At 47.1% G+C, this 12,638-nt stretch overlaps 1 protein-coding gene across 6 annotated transcripts in view; it reads right to left on the minus strand.

Moving 5' to 3' along the window:
- Window positions 1-12,638, minus strand: part of SYT7 (synaptotagmin 7) — a 298,312-nt gene that overhangs the window by 8,948 nt on the left and 276,726 nt on the right. The window lies entirely within an intron of this gene.

Genomic DNA, 12,638 nt, shown 5'->3' on the forward strand with positions numbered 1-12,638 from the left:
GTATGTGCATTGTAGCATGTACTAACATAGGTCTGACCACAATTCTGTGTGACTTAATGCTGAATTAAAAAATGCCTTCAATTCTTCTTAAAGGGAACTTCTCTTATCAGCATGTTAAAAAGTGTAGAGCGGACACATTGCCAAATAAAAGCAATTGTCATGAGATGTCCCAGAAATTGAGGCTTTTTGCATGTTATAGCCATTGATGTATACTGTATGGCAGATGCTACAAATCATAGAGGTGTTTTAACCATTTAAATATCTAGAAATGTCACAAGAATATTAGTCCCTGTTCTCTCCATGTGAATGCAGCACAATCACTGTATATACTGTATATACTCGTGTATAAGCCGACCCAAGTATAAGCCGAGGCCCCTAATTTTACCACAAAAACCTGGTAAAACCTATATATTTTTACTCGAGTATAAGCCGAGTTTGGGTTTTCAGCACATTTTTTTTGTGCTGAAAAACTAGGCTTATACTCGAGTATATAAGGTACTTCTATGCTACAGACATATGTTATAGAATTAAGAAACATCATGCACACCACTGCTGTATTCAAATGATACACTTAGGACCCTATTCTTCTGATTGATGGCTGTCTAAGCATAATTTTGATGAAGTGTTCTGGCGTAAATTAATAGGAGGTGCAAAGTCTGATTAAAGGAAACCTGTCATCATTATATCCATCTGATGACAGGTTCCAATTGCCATTGTAATAAATATTATATCCCTGCTTCCCCATTATATTAAAATAAAAAAAAAAATTAAAGTACATAAGGCTTCATCTTTTCATGTCTCCTCAAGTCATCTTCCCTTTCCTCACTCATCCCACCTCCCTCCTCCTCCCTCCCCATGTCTACATGAGCTGACTGCTACAAGCAGTGCAGCTTCCGGGCTAGGGGTGGCCCTAAAGCTTGCTGCTTTCCGGAAGGAATGGTAAGGTGTGGTGCACACAAATGGGAAATAAGTTCAGAGAGTCAGGGTCTGCAGGGTTATTAAGGAAGGGTTAATGCTGAGGAAAGGCCTGGGCTCGCTGTCCGTCTGTGTCTCAATAGGCTGGTACCCTGGTCACAGGCCAGAGCTCAGGGTCTTTGGCATAGTATCCACTTCTCAGTTTCTTCTCCTGGTTGCTCAGCTAGACTGGGAGTCATCTCCTCTAAGCTCTGTTCCCTAACTGCAAGACACTAAGGACTAGGATTGGGTTCAATTCCCACTCAGGTCAACATCTGCAAAGAGTTTATATGTTCTCTCCATGTTTGCATGGGTTTCCTCTGGGTCCTTCGGTTTCCTCCCACACTCCAAAACATACTGGTAGGTTGTTTAGATTGTCATCCCCACGGGGACAGGGACCAATTTGTCATGCTTTGTGCAGCGCTGCGTCATCTGTGTGCGCTATATAAATAAAGAATTATTATTATTAGGACTATTCTCCCTTTATACTTTCTACCAGGAGAGGACTGGTTACGTAGCAGCAAGTGTAAACAACTTCCAGACAGCACCTGTCATTCTTAAGGTCAAGCACTATAGATTCATACAAGGAAACCCTTGATGTAAAATAAAGAAGGGCTAACCTCGCAAAGGGGAAATATTCAAATGTCCAAAAGATCAATGCTCCGCTGTTACAAGGCACTACACTACTTCTATCTATCATGTAGTAAGGTGTGTATACAGTCACTTCCTAGCAACTGGCCCTGTGAAGCAACACATGCGCAGTAAGAGTGGAGAAGGGGCGACCTGTCTTCACAGCCTCTGTGACATTATGCGGGGTCAGCATTATAGGGACACTCTGCTGACTATATCCCAGGATACAGTGGAAAAACGAGTTTCAGAACCTAAAATTTCCACTAAAATAGCTCTTGTGAAAGCAGGAATATTTTGATGTTATTATTAATAAATATTGCCATAACTAGTACATAAAAATATACCAAAACACAATGTGGGTCATTTACTAAGGGCCCGAATCGTGTTTTTTCCCTCGGGTTTCCGAATATTACCAATTTGCGTTGTTTTTCCCTGAATTGCCCAAGGCATGCATGCAACGGAAATTGGGAACGTGGCCGTCGGCAAAACCGCCGTATTTTTTTTTTTTAAAAGTGTCGCTTGACACACACTACCTGCAGCAGCGACACCTGGTGGACATCGGGCGCACTACCTTAGTGAATCACCGGTAGACCCGAATCCTCGACTAAGAACACGCCGCTGGATCGCAACAGGACCGGGTAAGCAAATGTGCCCCAATTTTTTAAATAATTACAATATGAGTTGATTATAATCTGATGTTTTTCAATGGAAAAAGAGACATTTTCCTTTCAAATAAAAAAAAGCTATAAATGTAAGTCCTTTGCTAGATAGTTGATAAAATTTTTATTCAGCCGTTACTTAGTTATAACAGTTTTTTACTTGCTGATTTTCCGAAAGTGACAATTGCTTTTTTCCTGCCATTACAGCTCCTAAAAGGGTTTTCATGCATCAATCTCAGACTTCTGAATTGCAAATCTGTCTATTTATGAAGTGGAACAACCCTGTTCTCCTTATCAATACATGACTAAGTAGACTCGCCTGCCAGGAATCAGGGGAATGAAATCAAAGCGATATGGGTTGTCACACAGCTTTCCCGGAGGGAGATAAACTTCATCCTTATACATATATTTTCGGCTGATTTAGTCCAGGGACATGTGTCGGTATCTGACATAAGCAGAAACCAGAACTTCAGTCACAACAGCCGAGTAGAAACTTTGCTAAGTTTCGATTCGGCAATATGGATGCGCAGCAGAATTTGACATGTTACAGATTCTAAACCTGCAGTATAAATCTTTTTATGTTGTGTTGTTTTGTTGTAGATAACATTTATATAAATCCCATCTCTGATGCTGTAAATCACTATTGGTTAACCGCCATTGATTCTGCTATGGCTAACCTATAAATATTAAACTACGCGTGTCCCTGGCCTGAGGTGGAAATGCTCCAGGTTTCTAATTTATTCAGCTCTCCTAAAATGTCTATTGTCGGTGTATGCCTCATAAACAGTAGTGGATTATAATAAAGGAAGTTTGAGTGGTAGCACGGGGCCCATGGCCACCCAAACCACGCACAAATATACTGAAAAGGATAACAGGAGCCTTTTGAGGACCTTTGAAAGCCCCCCAAATGTCCTGAAACTGCAGAGTGAAACCAGGGACGCATCATCCATTCCCCAAGAAGATTGATTCTAGTAGCATATGTAGTTGGTGATTCCAGACTTGTAGGGGCTATAATATTCATACGGCCCAGAGCCCATGGGCTGCTCATAAAATAACAATTCTGCAGCAACTTCTTTTAAAACTCTTTACTCTATCGTTTTTCTATTATTTCTTCAGGAAAATCCATGAATAAATTGACAGCATTCCCTACAACGGTCCCTCCATGCCCCTGACCGTTTGGGCACATACAACTTTTGATAAGGGAAACAACTAGAGATGAGCGAACATGCTCGTCCGAGCTTGATGCTCGGTCGAGCATTAGGGTACTCGAAACTGCTCGTTACTCGGACGAATACTTCGCCCGCTCGAGAAAATGGCAGCTCCCGCCGTTTTGCTTTTTGGCGGCCAGAAACAGAGCCAATCACAAGCCAGGAGACTCTGCACTCCACCCAGCATGACGTGGTACCCTTACACGTCGATAGTAGTGGTTGGCTGGCCAGATCAGGTGACCCTGGGATAGACTAGCCGCTGGCCGCGCTGCTCGGATCATTCTGTCTCTGGATGCCGCTAGGGAGAGAGCTGCTGCTGGTCAGGGAAAGCGTTAGGGTGTTCTATTAGCTTACTGTTAGGCAGGAGTGATTCTCAAAGAACCCAACAGCCCTTCTTAGGGCTACAATAACGTTCTACTTTTTTTATTTTAATTTGCATCTATTACCATTTTGTGAGGAATTAGCAGGGGGACTTGCTACCGTTGTGTTTAGCTCTTAGTGGCACACATATCCATAGCAAAGACCGAAGTGGGAAAATTCAGTAGGGGTTGGATTTCTATTAGGCACTAACTCAGTGTCATCTCATCTGGCATAGTAGTGTGCTTCCTTTGATACTTGGCTAGAAAATAGCCATAGGAGAATACAAACAGCTTCTTGAAGCCTACAGTAGCGTTCTATATATTTGATTTCTGGTTGATCTGCTGGTGGCTGTAGTTTCTGCAGTGCATGTACTTGCCAATTCTGAGCAATTTGTAGTGAGACTTGCGACCGCTGTGTTCTGCGCTTAGTGGCGCACATATCCATAGCAAAGGCCGAAGTGGGAAAATTCAGTAGGGGTTGGATTTCTATTAGGCAATAACTCAGTGTCATCTCATCTGGCATAGTAGTGTGCTTCCTTTGATACTTGGCTAGAAAATAGCCATAGGAGAATACAAACAGCTTCTTGAAGCCTACAGTAGCGTTCTATATATTTGATTTCTGGTTGATCTGCTGGTGGCTGTAGTTTCTGCAGTGCATGTACTTGCCAATTCTGAGCAATTTGTAGTGAGACTTGCGACCGCTGTGTTCTGCGCTTAGTGGCGCACATATCCATAGCAAAGGCCGAAGTGGCAAAATTCAGTAGGGGTTGGATTTCTATTAGGCAATAACTCAGTGTCATCTCATCTGGCATAGTAGTGTGCTTCCTTTGATACTTGGCTAGAAAATAGCCATAGGAGAATACAAACAGCTTCTTGAAGCCTACAGTAGCGTTCTATATATTTGATTTCTGGTTGATCTGCTGGTGGCTGTAGTTTCTGCAGTGCATGTACTTGCCAATTCTGAGCAATTTGTAGTGAGACTTGCGACCGCTGTGTTCTGCGCTTAGTGGCGCACATATCCATAGCAAAGGCCGAAGTGGGAAAATTCAGTAGGGGTTGGATTTCTATTAGGCAATAACTCAGTGTCATCTCATCTGGCATAGTAGTGTGCTTCCTTTGATACTTGGCTAGAAAATAGCCATAGGAGAATACAAACAGCTTCTTGAAGCCTACAGTAGCGTTCTATATATTTGATTTCTGGTTGATCTGCTGGTGGCTGTAGTTTCTGCAGTGCATGTACTTGCCAATTCTGAGCAATTTGTAGTGAGACTTGCGACCGCTGTGTTCTGCGCTTAGTGGCGCACATATCCATAGCAAAGGCCGAAGTGGCAAAATTCAGTAGGGGTTGGATTTCTATTAGGCAATAACTCAGTGTCATCTCATCTGGCATAGTAGTGTGCTTCCTTTGATACTTGGCTAGAAAATAGCCATAGGAGAATACAAACAGCTTCTTGAAGCCTACAGTAGCGTTCTATATATTTGATTTCTGGTTGATTTGCTGGTGGCTGTAGTTTCTGCAGTGCATGTACTTGCCAATTCTGAGCAATTTGTAGTGAGACTTGCGACCGCTGTGTTCTGCGCTTAGTGGCGCACATATCCATAGCAAAGGCCGAAGTGGGAAAATTCAGTAGGGGTTGGATTTCTATTAGGCAATAACTCAGTGTCATCTCATCTGGCATAGTAGTGTGCTTCCTTTGATACTTGGCTAGAAAATAGCCATAGGAGAATACAAACAGCTTCTTGAAGCCTACAGTAGCGTTCTATATATTTGATTTCTGGTTGATCTGCTGGTGGCTGTAGTTTCTGCAGTGCATGTACTTGCCAATTCTGAGCAATTTGTAGTGAGACTTGCGACCGCTGTGTTCTGCGCTTAGTGGCGCACATATCCATAGCAAAGGCCGAAGTGGGAAAATTCAGTAGGGGTTGGATTTCTATTAGGCAATAACTCAGTGTCATCTCATCTGGCATAGTAGTGTGCTTCCTTTGATACTTGGCTAGAAAATAGCCATAGGAGAATACAAACAGCTTCTTGAAGCCTACAGTAGCGTTCTATATATTTGATTTCTGGTTGATCTGCTGGTGGCTGTAGTTTCTGCAGTGCATGTACTTGCCAATTCTGAGCAATTTGTAGTGAGACTTGCGACCGCTGTGTTCTGCGCTTAGTGGCGCACATATCCATAGCAAAGGCCGAAGTGGGAAAATTCAGTAGGGGTTGGATTTCTATTAGGCAATAACTCAGTGTCATCTCATCTGGCATAGTAGTGTGCTTCCTTTGATACTTGGCTAGAAAATAGCCATAGGAGAATACAAACAGCTTCTTGAAGCCTACAGTAGCGTTCTATATATTTGATTTCTGGTTGATCTGCTGGTGGCTGTAGTTTCTGCAGTGCATGTACTTGCCAATTCTGAGCAATTTGTAGTGAGACTTGCGACCGCTGTGTTCTGCGCTTAGTGGCGCACATATCCATAGCAAAGGCCGAAGTGGGAAAATTCAGTAGGGGTTGGATTTCTATTAGGCAATAACTCAGTGTCATCTCATCTGGCATAGTAGTGTGCTTCCTTTGATACTTGGCTAGAAAATAGCCATAGGAGAATACAAACAGCTTCTTGAAGCCTACAGTAGCGTTCTATATATTTGATTTCTGGTTGATCTGCTGGTGGCTGTAGTTTCTGCAGTGCATGTACTTGCCAATTCTGAGCAATTTGTAGTGAGACTTGCGACCGCTGTGTTCTGCGCTTAGTGGCGCACATATCCATAGCAAAGGCCGAAGTGGCAAAATTCAGTAGGGGTTGGATTTCTATTAGGCACTAACTCAGTGTCATCTCATCTGGCATAGTAGTGTGCTTCCTTTGATACTTGGCTAGAAAATAGCCATAGCAATAGGATAGGATTGTTTGGTTTTAAAAACTCAAAAAAAAACAAAAAACACAAAAAAAAAAAAAAAACACAAAAAAACACAAAAAAAAACAAAAAGAAGTAAAAAAAAAAAAAAAGTTATAACTCTCATTTTAAAAATGTTTAACCCGAGGGCTAGGGGTAGAGGACGAGGGCGGGGACGTGGGCGTCCAACTACTGCAGGGGTCAGAGGCCGTGGTCCTGGGCGGGGTGAGACACCACCTGCTGATGAGGGAGCAGGGGAACGCCGCAGAGCTACACTCCCTAGGCTCATGTCTGAAGTTACTGGGACTCGTGGTAGAGCACTGTTGAGGCCAGAACAGTGCGAACAGGTGATGTCGTGGATTGCTGACAATGCTTCGAGCAATTTGTCCACCAGTCAGTCTTCCACGCAGTCCACCCATGTCACCGAAATCCCCACTCCTCCAGCTCCTGCACCTCAGCCTCCTCCCCCCCAGTCTGCCCCCTCCCAGGAAAATTTGCCATTTGAACCGGCATACTCTGAGGAACTGTTTTCTGGACCCTTCCCACAGTCACAAACCACTTGTCCGGTTGCTGCTGAGCAATTTTCCGATGCCCAGGTTTTCCACAAGTCACAGTCTGTGGGTGATGATGACCTTCTTGACGTAGTGGAAGTGTGTAAAGAGGTGTCCGACGATGAGGAGACACGGTTGTCAGACAGTGGGGAAGTTGTTGTCAGGGCAGGAAGTCCGAGGGGGGAGCAGACTGAGGGATCGGAGGATGATGAGGTGACAGACCCAAGCTGGGTTGAGAGGCCGGGTGAACACAGTGCTTCTGAGACGGAGGAGAGTCCTCGACCTGAACAGGTTGGAAGAGGCAGTGGTGGGGCCAGACGGAGAGGCAGGGCCAGAGCTGGTGCATCAGCGCCACTGTCAACTAGTGAAGCTCCCGTGGTGAGGGCTCTTGCGGCGAGGGCTAGATCTTCAGAAGTGTGGAGGTTCTTTAAGGAAACACCGGATGACCGACGGACTGTGGTGTTCAACATTTGCCAAACCAGGCTCAGCAGGGGTTCCACCACTACTAGCTTAACTACCACCAGTATGCGCAGGCATATGAATGCTAAGCACCCCACTCAGTGGCAACAAGCCCGTTCACCTCCGGCCGTGCACACCACTGCTCCTTCCCCTGTGTCAGCTGCTAGTCAGCCCCCTGCCCAGGACCCTGGCACAAAAACCCCATCGTCGCCTCCACGATCCTCCACAGCATCCACCAGCGTTCAGCTCTCCATACCCCAGACGCTGGAGCGGAAACGCAAATATAGTGCAACCCACCCGCACGCCCAAGCCCTTAATGTGCACATCTCCAGATTGCTTAGCCTGGAGATGCTGCCCTATAGGCTAGTAGAGACCGAGGCCTTTCGCAACCTCATGGCGGCGGCCGCCCCTCGGTATTCGGTCCCCAGCCGCCACTACTTTTCCCGATGTGCCGTCCCAGCCCTGCACCAGCACGTGTCAGACAACATCATCCGTGCCCTGACCAACGCCGTTTCTGACAAGGTCCAACTGACCACGGACACGTGGACGAGTGCTGCCGGGCAGGGCCACTATATATCGCTGACGGCACATTGGGTTAACTTGGTGGAGGCTGGGACCGAGTCTGACCCTGGGGCTGCTCATATACTGCCGACGCCGAGGATTGCGGGGCCTACCTCGGTCCAGGTGTTTCAGGCCTACTATGCCTCCTCCTCCTCCCACCCCTCCTCCACCTCCTCCTCCGAACTACCATCCGTGGGCACGGCGCCATCAGTCGGTAGCTCTAGGCACAGCAGCAGTGCCGTCGCTAAGCGACAGCAGGCGGTGCTCAAACTGCTGAGCCTAGGCGACAAAAGGCACACCGCCCAAGAGCTATTACAGGGCATCACGGCGCAGACTGATCTGTGGCTGGCACCGCTGAACCTCAAGCCGGGAATGGTTGTGTGTGACAACGGCCGTAACCTGGTGGCGGCTCTGCAACTCGGCAGACTGACACATGTGCCATGCCTGGCCCATGTGTTAAATCTGATAGTGCAGCGTTTCCTCAAGACATACCCCAATCTGTCTGATTTGCTCACGAAGGTGCGCCGCATCTGTGCGCATTTCAGGAAGTCCAGCCCAGATGCTGCCACTCTCAGGGCAGCGCAGCGCCGCCTCCAACTGCCCGCTCACCGACTGTTGTGCGACGTGCCCACGAGGTGGAATTCAACACTGACCATGTTATCCAGAGTTTACCAGCAGCGCAGAGCGATTGTAGACTGCCAGATGTCAACTTCCACCAGAACTGGTAGTCAGGTCAGTCAGCTTCCTCAAGTCTACAATGAGGAGTGGACGTGGATGTCTGATATCTGTCAGGTGCTGAGTAACTTTGAGGAGTCAACACAGATGGTCAGTGGCGATGCCGCCATCATCAGCCTCACCATCCCGCTGCTTGGCCTGTTGAAAAACTCTCTGGTCAGCATGAAGTCGGAAGCTTTGCGCTCGTCACAAGAGACGGGGGAAGAATATTCCCTTGTTGATAGCCAAAGCACCCTGAGGTCTGTTTCTCAGCGCATATCGGAGGAGGTGGAGGTGGAGGAGGATGAGGAGGAAGAGGAGGAGAATGTTGGCGAGACACAAGAGGGGACCATTGTTGAGTCCTTCACTGTTCAGCGTGTATGGGCAGAAGAAGAGGAGTTGGAGGAGTTGGAGGAGGAGGAAATGGACAGTCAGGCCAGTGAGGGGAGTGAATTCTTACGCGTTGGTACTCTGGCGCATATGGCAGATTTCATGCTAGGCTGCCTATCCCGTGACCCTCGCGTTCAAAGAATTTATTCCAGCACCGATTACTGGGTGTTCACTCTCCTGGACCCACGGTACAAGCAAAATCTTTCCACTCTCATCCCTGCAGAGGAAAGGAGTGTGAGAATGCATGAATACCAGCAGGCCCTGGTGCACAAGCTGAAACAGTATTTCCCTTCTGACAGCGCTAGCGGCAGAGTGCGTAGTTCTGCGGGACAAGTAGCGAGGGAGAGTAGGCGAGCAGGCAGCTTGTCCAGCACTGGCAAGGGTACGCTTTACAAGGCTTTTGCCAGCTTTATGTCACCCCAGCAAGACACTGTCACCTGTCCCCAGTCTCGGCAGAGTAGGGCTGATCTTTACAGAAAGATGGTGAGGGAGTACGTAGCTGACCATACCATCGTCCTAAATGATCACACAGCTCCCTACAACTACTGGGTTTCAAAGCTGGACATGTGGCACGAACTGGCGCTGTACGCCTTGGAGGTTCTTGCCTGCCCTGCCGCTAGCGTCTTGTCCGAGCGGGTTTTCAGTGCAGCTGGTGGCATCATCACCGATAAGCGTACACGCCTGTCGACTGACAGCGCTGACAGGCTGACGCTTATTAAAATGAATAAAGGCTGGATTTCTCAGAATTTCCAATCTCCACCAGGTGAAGGAAGCTCAACCTGAATAATTGATCCACTCCTCCTACTCCTCCTCATTTTCCTCCTTCTCCTCCTCTTTGTACAGTAAAGCAGAGGAAAATGGCTATTTTTTGACAGGGCCCACTGGCTCTTGCTATAGTACTTCATGCATTTAATTTTTCTGGAGGGCCACCTACCCGGTCCTCTGTTTGAAACAATTTTTGTGAGTGCCACATACAGGCACTCAATCTATTCCATTTTTCTGGAGGGCCACCTACCCGGTCCTCTGTTTTAAAAAATTTTTGGGACTGCCACATACAGGCACTCAATCTATTCCATTTTACTGGAGGGCCACCTACCTGCTCCTCTGGTTTGAAACATTTTTGGGACTGCCACATACAGGCACTCAATCTATTCCATTTTACTGCAGGGCCACCTACCTGCTCCTCTGGTTTGAACAATTTTTGGGACTGCCACATACAGGCACTCAATCTATTCCATTTTACTGGAGGGCCACCTACCTGCTCCTCTGGTTTGAAACATTTTTGGGACTGCCACATACAGGCACTCAATCTATTCCATTTTACTGCAGGGCCACCTACCTGCTCCTCTGGTTTGAACAATTTTTGGGACTGCCACATACAGGCACTCAATCTATTCCATTTTACTGGAGGGCCACCTACCTGCTCCTCTGGTTTGAAACATTTTTGGGACTGCCACATACAGGCACTCAATCTATTCCATTTTACTGCAGGGCCACCTACCTGCTCCTCTGGTTTGAACAATTTTTGGGACTGCCACATACAGGCACTCAATCTATTCCATTTTACTGGAGGGCCACCTACCTGCTCCTCTGGTTTAAAGAATTTTTGGGACTGCCACATACAGGCACTCAATCTATTCCATTTTACTGGAGGGCCACCTACCTGCTCCTCTGGTTTGAAACATTTTTGGGACTGCCACATACAGGCACTCAATCTATTCCATTTTACTGGAGGGCCACCTACCTGCTCCTCTGGTTTGAAACATTTTTGGGACTGCCACATACAGGCACTCAATCTATTCCATTTTACTGGAGAGCCACCTACCTGCTCCTCTGGTTTGAAGAATTTTTGGGACTGCCACATACAGGCACTCAATCTATTCCATTTTACTGGAGGGCCACCTACCTGCTCCTCTGGTTTGAAGAATTTTTGGGACTGCCACATACAGGCACTCAATCTATTCCATTTTACTGGAGGGCCACCTACCTGCTCCTCTGGTTTGAAACATTTTTGGGACTGCCACATACAGGCACTCAATCTATTCCATTTTACTGGAGGGCCACCTACCTGCTCCTCTGGTTTGAAAAATGTTTGGGACTGCCACATACAGGCACTATCCAAATTAAATTGTCTCCATAGCAGCCTCCACACGTTGTCTCCATTGCTACCTCCAAAAGTCGTCCATATAGCTGCCTCCATACATCGTCCCTTTATCAAACGAGGTGTGTCAGGCAGAAATTTGGGTTGTTTTCATGGATTCCACATCAAAGTTGTTAACTTTGTCGCCACCCTGCTGTGTTATCCACAAAATATACTGGCAAACTTTTACCATTTAGGGATATTATTTCAGCGCTTCTTGCGCATCTGTTTACATTCCCCTCACCCGGCATATCCTAAACTTATAAGAACGCTACTACACTTGATCTTATACAAAAGGTTCTTAGAAGTGCTGTTTGGGGAGTAGCCTAGAGACAGGGGCTTGGATTGGCGAAAGCTCGCCTGGCAGCGGAGCGCCAGCTCCATGCGCATCATGCGCTTCTTGCGCATCTGTTTACATTCCCCTCACCCGCCATATCCCAAACTTATAAGAACGCTACTACACTTAACTTGGTGCAGGCTGGGACCGAGTCTGACCCTGGGGCTGCTCATATACTGGCGACGCAGAGAATTGCGGGGCCTACCTCGGTCCAGGTCTCAAAGGCCTACTATACCTCCTCCCACCCCTCCTCCACCTCCTCCTCCTCCGAATTACCATCCGTGGGCATGGCGCCATCAGTCGGTAGCTCTAGGCACAGCAGCAGTGCCGTCGCTAAGCGACAGCAGGCGGTGCTGAAACTGCTGAGCCTAGGCGATAAAAGGCACACCGCCCAAGAGCTATTACAGGGCATTCCACATCAAAGTTGTTAACTTTGTCGCCACCCTGCTGTGTAATCCACAAAATATACTGGCAAACTTTTACCATTTAGGGATATTATTTCAGCGCTTCTTGCGCATCTGTTTACATTCCCCTCACCCGGCATATCCTAAACTTATAAGAACGCTACTACACTTGATCTTATACAAAAGGTTCTTAGAAGTGCTGTTTGGGGAGTAGCCTAGAGACAGGGGCTTGGATTGGCGAAAGCTCGCCTGGCAGCGGAGCGCCAGCTCCATGCGCATCATGCGCTTCTTGCGCATCTGTTTACATTCCCCTCACCCGCCATATCCCAAACTTATAAGAACGCTACTACACTTAACTTGGTGCAGGCTGGGACCGAGTCTGACCCTGGGG

The sequence above is a fragment of the Engystomops pustulosus genome, chromosome 7, assembly GCF_040894005.1.
Source record: "Engystomops pustulosus chromosome 7, aEngPut4.maternal, whole genome shotgun sequence".
NCBI classification, from domain to species: Eukaryota; Metazoa; Chordata; class Amphibia; order Anura; family Leptodactylidae; genus Engystomops; species Engystomops pustulosus.